Below are 13,321 nucleotides of genomic sequence, written 5' to 3'. Positions count from 1 at the left end.
CTGGGTTTTTGTCTTCTCCTCAGCTAGCAGACCAGGGACAAGGGCAACCTAGCCTACTTTGTGTTCCCCGAGGCTGGGGACAGAAGTTGCACACAAACCAGTTTAAGTGATCAGAAACTGGTTTAAACGTGTAACAGAAAAGAAGTTCTGTGCACATAAACCAGTTTCAAAATGGCTGAAACTACTTTAAGATAAACCTAGTTGAAAGTAGCATCAGACTTATCTGATTTAGGTCAAACCAGTTTATGAAAATTCTGTCCCAGACCCCTTCCTGGTTCAAGTTATATCAGAGTCCCCCAGCACCCCAGCATGCTTTGCAGCTCTGGGGTGGGCGGTGCTATCTGCTCCAGAGAACAGGGCTGGCAGAGCAGCCCTCTGCTTCCTAACTGGAGCAGTGAGGGCTGGCTTACTGGCTCCCCCAGGCAAACCCTGTCTGGGGTCTGGGGCCAGGGAGGGGGTTTAAACTCCCCTTCCCCCAAGTACAGAGCTATCCTGCCCTGCTTGCTTACTTCTGGCTGTGACTATAGCCTACAAATCCCAGAGGCATCTGGAAGCAGGAAGAGGAAGTAATGAACAACCCTGCAGAGTCCTGCAACTGTGATTGTGGACTGCAAATGCCAGAGACCTCAGGGGCAGCAGGAAGAGGAAGTGAACACATAGCCAAGCTCTGTTTAATGCTCATGTCAGAGAAAGAACTATTCATGTTCAAGCATTTATTAATCCAATGCCACTACCTTTTTCCCCACCCATCTTCTCCTCAGCCAGGTGGGTGACCTCTTCCCCACCCAAGCAGACCCTCCAGCTAGCTCCAGGATGGGGCCTGGCCATGCCCCCTCTGCTCAAGCAGAGTGGGGGGAAAACCTTGGAGGGCTTCTCTATTCCCTTCCCTTTACCAGTGGCTGGCATGCATGCTCTAGCACCCCTCCCTACCCCATGCCAGATTTCTGGCTTGAGCCACTGCAGGCATGTGGCTGCATATCCTGAATCAAAACTGAATGTCTGTTCATTTGCTTATCAGTTCAGTTAGCTTAGACTAACCTGCAAAGACTGAATCAATTCAGCCTCAGGCTTTTTAACTGTCTGCACTTAGGCCTGGTGTCAGTTCTCATTAGTTATGTTTTAACCCACCTGTGTTGAGTTCTGGGCACCACACTTCAGGAGGGATGTGGATAGCATCGAGAGGGTCCAGAGGAGGGCCACTTGCATGATTGGGGGCAACAGGGTAGGCCCTATGAGGATAGGCTACGGGACCTGAACCTGTTTAGCCTACACAAAATAAGGCTGAGAAGGGATCTGGTGGCCACCTTCAAACTTGCTAAGGGGGACCATCAGGCAATGGGAGAGTCCCTGTTCCCCCAAGCACTACCAGGAGTTACAAGGAATAATGGCCATAAGCTGCCTGAGAGTAGATTCAGGCTAGACATCAGGAAGCACTACTTCACAGTCAGGGTGGCTAGGAGCTAGAACCAACTTCCTAGGGAAGTGGTGCTTGCCCCTACCCTGGAGGTCTTCAATAGGAGGCTAGACAGTCACCTAGCCGGAGTTGCTTGACCCCAGCATCCTTTACTGCCCACGGCAGGGGTCGGACTTGATGACCTGCTTAGGTCCCTTCCAACCCTAGCAACTATAAAACTATGAAACCTATTCATATGAGTAGTGGACCTTTCATTGTGACTAGGTCAGCCCAGGTATTTGCCTCAATGATGAGATCAAGTCTCAGAGGGCTTTTAGGAAAGGCATTTCCCTTCCAGGGTCCGAGTCACCTCTCCCTGTCCCAGATACCACTACCACCCTCTCACAAATTATAATTAGATGCATCAGACTGCTGTTGCTTTCAGCATACTGTTGCTTTCAAATTCTCCTAATTTGTGGACAGTAAAAGCCCTTGATCCTTTTAGAAAGTAAGCCATTCTCCCAACTGGGCTCCTGTTGTTTCTCTACCCCATATTCTAATGTTTTTCCTCATACTTTCCTTCTCAGATGTGTCATAGATCAGAGTACTGTTCACATACCTGGAAAACAAAATAGTGAAGAATATTTTATATAGTAGTGCATAACGTCCTAGAAAGGGGATTTCATACTGTACAGCATTGGTTCCCAACCTCGGGGCACAACCCAAATCAGGGTCACAGGGGGTCCTCAGTAGGGTCATGAAGGGCCCGCACAGACACGCACACTCACATGTGTGGCCTGGGAGTAGCAAGCAGGCAGGCAGGCAGGGTGGGGCCACCACACACAAAGGGGCAATGGTGGCTCCCATGCACCTGCCACCACCGCCATCACACTCCACTCCCAGCAGCCCCCACAGTGGCTGTTGGTGGCCAGGGTCACAACAAAAAAAGGTTGAGAACCACTGCTGTACAGTGTAATCAGCAGTACAGGCCCTCATGGCAAAAATTTGGAGTAGTCTTTTTCTCTCCCCAGGATTCAAATTCTCATTGGGGAAAACAAGACCAGGACTGGCTGCTTTTAAGAAAAAGAAAAATGAAATCAGCTACTGACAGTCCCCCCATACCAAACATGTACCAGGACACCAGCATTTGGAAATCCCCAGGGCCAAGTCATATCACTTTAACAGTAGCACTGATGTAATAAATAACCTTCAAAAATGTCTGACCAGTGGAGAAGCCCCAGGAGGCTGTGCCTCCTAGCACAGCCACCTGGGTCTCCTAGCTTGGAAAGTGCAAGGAGGCCTAGAGCCCCCCACCCCCACCAAAAACTGCACTTATGTCAAGTTTAAGAGCATTGTAACTTCATAGTGCTATAAAAAGTGCTCTAAGGTGCAGCTAGAAGTCCAGCTCCCAGCTGTAACTCAGAATGATTTTTGCAAAGCGTTCTGAGTTACAACATTACCCCGACCAAACAGAAGTTCACTCTTGGTTCTAAGGGGGAGGGGAATCTAGCTATGACTGACAGCCTGCAAACAGGTTTCCATAGAATGGCCTGGGCTCTCCGCCAGTACTCCCTGTTTTCAGAATGGGAGTGGGGAAAGGCAGCAGAGAGAGCCCCCTCCCCCCACACACAAACCTTAGTGGGGCTCCAATACACCTGCCCTACCCTCCAGGGGGGCTGAAAAACCCCCAAACTGATCTCCCTCTGCTCCCTTTCCTCTCTCCCATTCTGAAAACAGCCACAGGCTGGGAGCTCTGCAGATGCAAGTTACAAAAGATGCTACATTTTGAAACATCTTTATCTGATACCTCATACAATGAGGGGTCAGATTTTCACCTGATTGGCCATTCTTGAAGCTCTTTGCAGTGTTTGGTCACAGTTATAAATTGCTTTCTGTGGCCAGATCAGGCAAAAATTGTCATTTCTGTCTTCACCCTTGTACAGTGTTGTAAAATGTTCATGGAGCACTTCTGTACTTACCCCATGGTGTTTCCTAGAAGTCTGTGATGTCTTCTGAGCTGTTGTAATTGTTGGAGTGATGATGTAGCTATGATGGTGCAGGAAACATCCAAGGGGGAAGGATATTTTGGGGGGTGATATTGAATCGACTGCATGGTTAGGAGACATTTTAGACAAGCTTTTGAGCACAAAGTACTCTTCTTCAGGTCTGAGAAAGAAGCAAGATGTAGCTTGTGCTAAGCAAGAAATACAGTAATAGCCTGTGAAAAACTCCACATATAAATACAAACCATATGCCTAAATGAATAGAGCAGGTCTGTAAAAAGAGAAAAGAGACATTATTAGGATTATCAGAAAGATAAGAGAAATGCAGGAGGAAGGATAATGTAGTAAGTGAAATAGCAAGGCCATTGAAGAAAAGAGGAGTACAGAAAGATTAGCAACTATATTATAATGAGCCATAAACTCAATGTCTGTGTTAAATCCTTGGTTTTTGGTGTTCAGTAAAGTTATGACTTTTTGTTCCCTGGCCTCTTTTGAAGGTGTTTTGTAAATTTCCCTTGAGTACAATAATTCTAAGGTCAGCAAGTGAGGGGTTGTTTTGCAAAAATGTTCTGCTATCCACATTTGTGGGTCTCTGTCCTTTATCTTTTTCTCCAGTGTTCATTAATTCTGTAGCATAGTTTTTGTCTAGTTTTACCCACATACTTTCTATGAAGGCATTTGGGGCACTGAATGAAATATACCACATTCTGGGATAGACATTTGTAGAATCCATGGACTCTCATGGTTTCCTTGTGGGGGGGAGGGAAAGGGGGGTGTTATTGTGGTACCAGTGGAAATAATTTGACAGGTTTTGCATTTTTTTTAAGGCATGGTTGTGTCCCTTTAGGTATCTGTTGATCAGTGGTGAGTTTGCCACCACAGATGATTTGGGCTAGATTAGGGGATTGTTTGAAAGCCAGGAGCAGGGTGAGGGAGAGGGTCTCATGTTCAAATACTTTGGGACATTTCTAACTAGGAAAACCCAAAATGACACCACACCCCGATTGCAAAAGTAGCAAGAGAAGGATGGTTGTGGAGCCAAAAGTAATTTAAAGAGCTCTTACTACAGGACAAAAAAAGAAGATTTATTTTTTAAATTAAGATTGGATTGTTGAGATTTGTTGAGATTGTTTTCTATGCAAAAACAGATAATTTTTGTTTGAATGTTCAGGCCTTTGTCCTGAACAACGGGGCAGAGAGTCAGTTTAGGAGTTGCACAAGGCAGCTAGCAGAAATCACTCCAAATGAGCAGGAGACTTTGCACTAGTACGTTCACTAGTATGCAATACTATGGTGCTCTTAGTGGGACCCACTCACTTTTCATTTAATTTAATCTGCCATTGTGCAACCTTGTCCAGTTTTACAGAACAAACACCTCAGCATAACTCAGATTGCCAACAAAACAACAGATGACAAAAAATGGGTACAGGCTCTAAGTGTAAATCCCTGACAGCACCTTTCTTTTGTTTTTATCCTCAGAACCTCTTTAACTTTAGGATTAAGACTTGCCACGGTTCCACCACTGCCTGTAACACTTTGCTTTTTCTAGGTAGAGCTCTATTACATTCCACAAGTTTCTTTGTTTTAAACAGAAACACTATTACAAGTGGTACAAACATTCTTGGAAAAGAAATGCAAGTACGTGTCATTATTTTAACCTTTCCTAACTCTAAAGAAATGATGATTCAGGATAGCATTGAAGCACCTTCAGCTCATTTCCTGTTCACCAACCGAGACCATAACTGTCAGTCATCCTCTTGGCCTTTCCCAGTCCTGCACTAGGCTCATATGTCATCCACAGGACTCAAAACATCCTTCACCACACAAATGCATTCCTGTTGGCTGCCTGATCTAGCCTTTTTTACACTACTCTTCAGCCCCTCGACCATCCACTACACTCTGCAAACCTGTAGCCCTCTGATCCAGCATCTCCCACACTTTTTGCTAGAAGTTGTTCTTTGCAAGAAGCCTCAATCCCCTTTCCTCCCATCTTGAAAACCCCAACCTCTTCAGGGGCCGGATCAAAAGCACCTCTCACTTCCCCAGTTCCCTTCGTATATAGTAGGGCTGTGCGAAACAGCACCATTGTGTTTCAACTTCTGTTTCGCCATTTCAAAGGGACAGTGTTTCATTTTGCTGTTTCAAAGCACTGTTCTGTTTCATTTAATTGAAACTGTACCGCTATTTCCACACTGTTTCAATGGGTTTCAATGTTTCGCCCATAGGCTATAATGGGGAATCACAAAAATGCCTCTAACTTTGTACTTTCTTGCCTGATTTGGATGAAAATTGCAAAGATAGTAGCCCCTTCAGAGGGCATGAAGTATTCCAAGTTTCAAGGAGATAGGTGCAGGGGTTTTTGTGAAGCTGCACCTCAAACTATTCACAGCAAAACTAGTATCACTTGCTGGCAGCAGCAGCCTGCTGTCTTCCCGCACACAGATCTGGGGGTCCACACCCCCCAGGAGGAGTCTGGTACTGCCCCACAACCCTCCCAGAGGGCATGGGACCCTGGATCTACATGTGGGATGACAGCAGGCTGCCACTGCCGGCGGGGGCCAGTGCCAGCACTGGGTTCTTCCCGGCACTCACCACAGGCTGCACTGGGCACACTCGGGTGTTGGAACTGACCCCAGCCAGCAGTGGCAGCATGCTGTCATCCACATGCTGCTTAGCTGGTTTGCAGAGCTTTAAAGAAACAAAAAAAGCCCCGCAGTCACTGGCTCTGGCAGCGGCAATTCTGGGCACTCGTGGCAGAGCCCACCCCCTCCCCCCCGCAGCACAGGGCAGTGGAGAGCAGCAAGGATCACATCCCCACCTGGCACCCACACAGCAGCTGCACCATTACATGGGTGCAGTGCGGCTCAGCAGGGCACCGAACGCTGCCTGGATGCTGAGGTGGCTCCACCTGGCAGCTGGAGCTGGAGCTCCCAGTCCGATTCCCCAGTTCGGTGATCATTCCCCCAGCTCTTCCCTGGGGGTGCACCCCCCAGATATATGCACAAGGTTTCACCAGGCAGCTGCTGCTGGCTAGGGAAATAGCCCAGAGCCACTGCCATCTCCCAGTCCCTGGCTCAATTTCCCAGCTCCCTGTTTGATTCCCCAGCCCCCAGTTTGATTCCCCAGCCCCCAGTTGGATTTCCCAGCTCTCTGATCATTCCCCCAGCTATTTCTGGGGGGCATGGACTGCCAGATCTGAGTGCTGGGCTTCAGCAGGCTGCTGCTGCAGGCTGGGGCTAACGGCAATGCTGCAGTCTTCCTGACACTTGGCGCGAGCTGTACCAAGGAGCTGCTGCTGGCCCCAGCCTGCAGCAGCAGCCTGCTGAAACCCTATGCACAAATTGGGGGCCTGTGCCCCGCAGGAAGAGCTAGGAAAATGATCAGAGAGCTGGGGGAAACGATCAGAGAGCTGCAAGCAAGCCCGGATTCAAAACTCAAAATGTTCCAAAACTTTTGAAACATTTTGAGTGCCCTCATTTCATTTTGAAGCTGTTTTGAAGCCTTTCATTTCATTTTGATTTCACTGTTTCGAGCTCAGAATGTATCAAAACGAAACAGCCATCAAAATTTCACACAGCCCTAACATATAGCCCTAGGGGGCAGAGTTGAAATTAAGTGAGGCCTAAAGGGCCACGCATCCTGTGTTACTTCAGCTGCTTACTAGTTCAAGCCTCTGCTCCATCTGATTTGGAGCAGTAAGTGGAGTCTGATTTTCTCACACCTGTGTTGAATGTCCAAACCATCAAGCTATTTATTCACAGTTCTGGGTCAGGTCTCCAATGACTGTGAAAGATGCTGAAAAGTCTGGTCATTATTCCCCAAAGAATGAAAATAAATATTGAAACTGCTTTTTTTTCATGTGTCTGGCCAGCTCTAAATGGGAGGTTATTTTTCAATTTGTGTGCTCCACCTTTAATTATGAGAAGACCGTTTCCTGGATCCTTTCCCTCAGGACTGAAACTCAGTGCCATAGAAAACCTTTCTGTTCCAGTGATCCTGAAAACTATGCCAGCAGGAGCTTTATCTCTTAAGGTGGACCTGAGCCAGACATATCTAAGGAGAGAGGAAAAGAAGATCACTACCCCTCACTCAGACCTAGGACTAAGCCACAAACCTAGCTTTACTACAAAATAAAGTGGCCATTTAATGGATAGTATGATAAGACAGGGGTGGTAGAAGCTTGTCTGTGCCCTGTGCCCTTATCTATTATTACATGAAAGGTCCATGATTAGATTTTCCTTGACCCCTGAAATGCTATCAGATTGAGATGAACCTCTCTTCTGGACCATTAATATTTGTTTCCTGATTTATTGTTTTTCCTTAAAATTAAACTAACCCAGATAGAAATTCCATCTTGGAACATAACACTGACTCAACAAAATCTCATTCCTTAAGATATTAAAAAATGGTACCAGTCAGTTTTGCAGATTCACAAAATCTGGGCCACAGGTAGAGATGAACATGGAAAAGATAAATGTTAACGTGCATCATCCAGGGAGTGTGGATGAGCATTTTTCAGCTGGAGTAGGGTGACCATACTTCTTGAATCTTAAAAGAGACAGGTCCCTCCCACTCAACTCCCACCTCCCCACTCCAGCAGTTTCACCTGTTTCTGACTCTGATCTCAGCACAGTAAACCTGTGAGGAGGGATGGGAGTAGTGAGACACTTCGTTATCACAGACATCTCATGAATTTCTCCAAATGACTGCTTTTGTCCCCTCCTCCTCTGACAGGGAAGTTTCTGAAAATGGGGCAAAAGCTTTCATTTGAGAAAACCAACAGGACACCCAGGACAGGTGTTTAGGACTCTCTCAGCCAATGCAGGACATATGGTCACCCTACGTTGGAACCACAGAATTTATTTTAATTTCAAATGCAGGTAGTTGAACAGGTGACTTGCCCAGAAAGCTGGCTCATATACGTTATAATTGGGTTTGTTTTTATAAGATCAATGGTCTTTGGTGTGGGTTAGGAATTCTTTTCTCCTATTTCATTTGTTGTCCATAGTTCAAATGTAATATGCTTGTACAGATTTTAAAGTGCATTAGACAGGTTAATAGTTAGGCAGGTTAATAGTAACCACCTTTAGATCTCAGAGCAGAAAATCTCTGTGAATTAATACATGCCAAATTGCTTGCATGATGTTGCTTTTCTTGATCCATAGTCATAAGCCTTTATTTGATTTCAAAAAATGAAAGAGAGGGAAAATAGATGTGTGGGTGGAAACATGTTACTCTTATACTGAAATTGGTCCTAAATTGTTAAAAAGGCACAAAATTGTCATATCCTGTCACATTATTTATAACATATTGGATAAATGGCTTGCTTTAATGCAGTTCTATTCAGGGCTATATTGTTTGTTTTTTTGCAAAACAACTGTCATGAGTTAAAAAAAATCTAAGTATTGTGTACTGCATCACATTAAAGCTACTACAGGTATAATGAACTGATACATAATGATATAATATTATACCAGTCACATTATGCTGATTTAATGGGACAATTTCAGTGGAAAAGTGTATAAAATATAAATGTCCTAAAATTACCCCTTTTTACCAAAATCTTAGCAAATTGAAATATAACTTGTTCATTGAAACCATGAGTCTTCTGAAGGTCCCATTAGGCACATCTTTAGGTGAATAAATACCTTTAAAATCTGGTCTTAGAGCCCAGATTTAAAAATATATATATTTAGGTGCCTAAATACCTAGGAAAATCAACATACTTAAATATTTAAATATATTCTGAGGATCAGGACATAAGTTTTGAGACCTAAGGGTAAACATTTAAAAAATACTGAAGTGACTTAGGAAACCAGCTTCCAATGGCATGTTGGAAAATTGTACATTTAAAAGTGTATGCTCACGTGGGGGGAAAAGAAGATAATTGCTCGAAGAAAGATGACCCAGATTGGATTCATTAAAAAATAATTATTTTAAGTACTTGAACTAGTAACATCTCTTTCAAGATCTTCAGTTGATATTGTCCAACTTTGTATAAATAATTAATTATTTACTGGACCAGAGGGATAGCCAGACTCAACTGGTCATGCCATTCATCTAGGACTTGGTGGACTCATTCAAATTCTTGCTCCAAACTAGAGAGAGAAGAGATTTGAACTTATGTTGTAGATATTCTATAGGAAATGTCCTAACTACTAGCCTATGGGCTACACATAAACCTACTCCCTTCAGGCAGGAGCTTGATTTCTTCTGGATCCAAACCACTTTCCTACAATATTCTTTGTCAAAGACCTGTTTTTCTATTAAAATGTTCAGTTTTAATGGGCAGACATTAAAGATGGTGCAAGAGATGGAATTCCTTATGGAGTACGATCCTACTTTATGTGAGTATAAAACTCATAAACATACATTTACCATAAGTCACAACCTATACCACCTCAGTTTTACAGTTTTCTCCCATCTTATATTTGTTTCTCATTTTATTTTAATACTTCCATGGGAACATACTCTCCACACTAGCATTAACCATAAAAAAAATCTTGAGAAAGGGATTTATGAAAATTCATTAGAGATATATCAGCAGGAACCCAACCTCTCTATTTTCCACAGCATGACGCTGTCTCAGATACTTCTCTTGCCTCCTTTGGCGGGGTAGGGAACCGTAGGAGCAACACCAAAAGGAAGGGAACAGCATGGCAAGTGAATGTAAAGGACCCAGAATGTAGCCTTCCCCTCCTGCATCAGAGCCAGAAAGTCCACTGTCTAAATCAACTCCCTGAAGGAAAAGTGTGTCCACAGAGCTCACACAACTGGTCTTTTCTGTGCAGTCACACACTGAACAGGATGCCAAGGACAGAGCCTATCCCACAGACAGAGAAACACAGGAAATTAAACACGGGTTATTTTAAGGTCCACCTTTTTTAGCTGGCAAAAGCAAGCTACCCTGAATTCAGAAATGTGGAATAACACATATAATATATCTATGGCAAATTTATTATTTAGCTTACGTGGTTTTGGCATACTGTTTCAGCCATCTTAAGGCAGTCATCACCAGTTTAGATAGCTTGAAGGCCACCAGTTAGCAGAGCAAATGGACATGAGTCAACAATGTGGAACACTTTTTAACTTGTTCACAAGGGCATTTGTTGTCATTATGAAGGCCCCATTCATATAGATTTGAGGCACAGTGATTCTGTCCAGTTCGAAAATGGTTGAGAAACGCCCAGTAATGGCATGGCCAGTTAAATCCTGGTTGACTGACTGTAGGGTCGAAGATGACGTGGTGATTGGTGCTTATGCTGACCATTCTTCATGCTATTGGGTAAGTATGGAAAAGTCAAAGGGTTTTGAAAGAGTAGACCATATTGGATGTCTGGAGTGGAGCCTAGCTATTGATGGGTGGCATATATCCTGACACACTGGTAGCATAGGATTATCATGGAGTCTGGCTAGTACATTTACTTCACTATTTGTGCTATGAAGATAAGGGGGGAGCAATGTTACTGAGGACTGGTAACCATGGGATAGCAAAAAAAAATGGAAGTAAATTTTATTAAACTAAATTTCAAGCGGTTTTGTAGGTATTTAGTCCTAGATGTTGGAGATGACCTATAGTAGAAATATTATGTGATTTTGCCATATGGCCAGAGAAATATTGATGGGATTTTACAAAGTGAAGGAAAAGTTCTTGTCTATGGAAATGCAGAGATTTCTGTAACTGCTGCCTTATTTAATGGACACAATGAAATCATTCAGGCTGAAGGTGCATTTTCTTATGTTGAAGATAAAATATTTTGTATTGATCACAGTCTTATTCTCCTTGGGCACTTCCAGACAAGCACAGACATATGGTTCCCTTGTGCTGCTGCTATTTGTCCCTGGGGAATGCCCATACCATGGACAGCAACTGTGCTGGCCCCAGCAGCCTTGGCTGGGGTCCTGGAGGGCCTCCCGGGGCTGCAGCCACAGCAGGAAGCCTGGCCAACAGCTGGAGTGTGGCTCCAGCTGGCCAGGTTCCAGTTTTGGGCGGTGCTCACTGCTTCCACATGCATTAATACACTAATCCACTTCTTTTGCTTTGGGTTTTTTCGACCCCAGGAGCTCCCTGGGTCAAAAAAAAACCCCGTGCTGCAAGGTAGCAGTGTGGGGAATACCTGCATGTGCAGTGTGTGGTACTGCAGATGGGCCTGCAGTGCCACATACGTCATGTTCATGATCATCTGGATACGGTCCTTGTGTCCTATCATAATGTTCATATTTGAGTCCAGAAATGGGCACATACTATTGCTCGACTTGTGGCTTTAGTGAGGTCTTTGTTGGTGCATAGTACCCTTATATGTGGGCAGATCAGTAATTGTTCTGTAGTTTGAAAGTTTCTTCCACATTTGCACATGGTGTTTGCTTTGCTGAAGTATCTCCACAGTTGCATGCTAACTTTAGTCTTAAAGTTTGGAGGCAGTTTAAGCTTCTCCACATTGACCAATCAAGCTCTGCACCTGCAGGAAGATGTTTTGCAGTTTTAATATTCACCTTAACTCCCACCTTGGCCATCTCTAACCATGATTGCCGCGATTTTATTCTCTTGTCTTCCATCTTCTGGCTGCATTCCATTTTTCTTGTAAGTGCTCTCTTGATGTCTGGTGGAGCAACTCCAGCAAGTAGATAGTGACTATTGACATAGGTTGGTTTAAGGCATCCAGTACTGCACCTGCAACTTTCATTCAGCAGTGTCAAGCTTCTTTGCATATGCTAATCTTTCCCAAACCAGGCACACATATTCAGCTGATAAATAACAAAGTGCCAGTGCAGTAGTTCATCAGGTTGCTGGGTTGGCACCCTATTTGGAGTTGATGAGCTTCTTTAATATGCTGTTCCAGGAACTAACTTTGCAATCTTCTTTTCTACATGTGCTTGATATAGAAGTGTGCCATCTAGTGTCACTCTCAAGTAGACTGGATTCAGGTAGTGGAAAAGGGTTATTCAATTCAAGTTTAGGATGAATTGCTTAATAGCATCTCAGTTCCAAAGGTAGAAAAGAATGCTTTAGGAATATGAAGCCAGCATATTCCCGTCCTCTATCTAGCAATTACCAATCCAGATGATGCCACCACTGAAGATGGAAAGACCATTATGTGTTCTATTTGGTACTACAGAAACTTTGAAATGAATGTGAGGAGAATGCAAAATTTGGAGATACAAATGGCAAAAACAGAGAATGGACAAAATCTAGAAGACCAATAGACACAGAGATTACAAATTCCTGAATAAGAAAGTAAAGCAAACTAGGAAATATAACTAAATAATACAAAATGGTGAAGACATATGTAGATTCCTTTCAATTACATATTTATTCCAGATGTCAGGCTGCCTCTGCAACATACCAAGAACATTTTAACTCATTGGATAACTTGAATGAACAGAAGAGAAAGATTGTTTTATTCCTTTTTTTGCACCTTACAATTTTATTCTAAACCAACATTGTTTTTGGACTTGCACAGAGGTATTATTGCAATCGTGTAATTTTTCATACTTGAAATTTATTTGTATGCATGAGATACAATTATTATGTTAAACCAGTGAATCTAAACCAGGGTGCCAGGGTACCCCGGGATGCCATGAGATCTTTTCAAGGGTGTTGCAGGGTTCTGCATAATATTAGCACAGTTAGGTGTGCAAACACCCACTCTTGGTTCACAAGATAAAACTAGAGATTCTGACCTGTCGTGGCCTTTCTGAGTTCTTTGCAGCAGAATAATTGCTCTATTATTTTTCCACGTTTAAAAATAATAATAACAGCTGGCAGTCTGCAAGAGTTACCTTGAGTATAAAAAGACTGAGAACACTGACACCACCCCCCTGTTGCCAAATTTGTGGACCCTTGAGGAGAGTCACAGGCCAGATCCAGCAGTTCCATAGATCAGATCCAGCCTGTAGTTTGGCTTTTTTGGTGGCGGGGGGGGGG

This window comes from Gavialis gangeticus, unplaced genomic scaffold, assembly GCF_001723915.1.
Source record: "Gavialis gangeticus isolate Ggan-Ray unplaced genomic scaffold, GavGan_comp1, whole genome shotgun sequence".
Lineage (NCBI taxonomy): Eukaryota > Metazoa > Chordata > Crocodylia > Gavialidae > Gavialis > Gavialis gangeticus.
Note: the sequence above shows the minus strand (reverse complement) of the source record.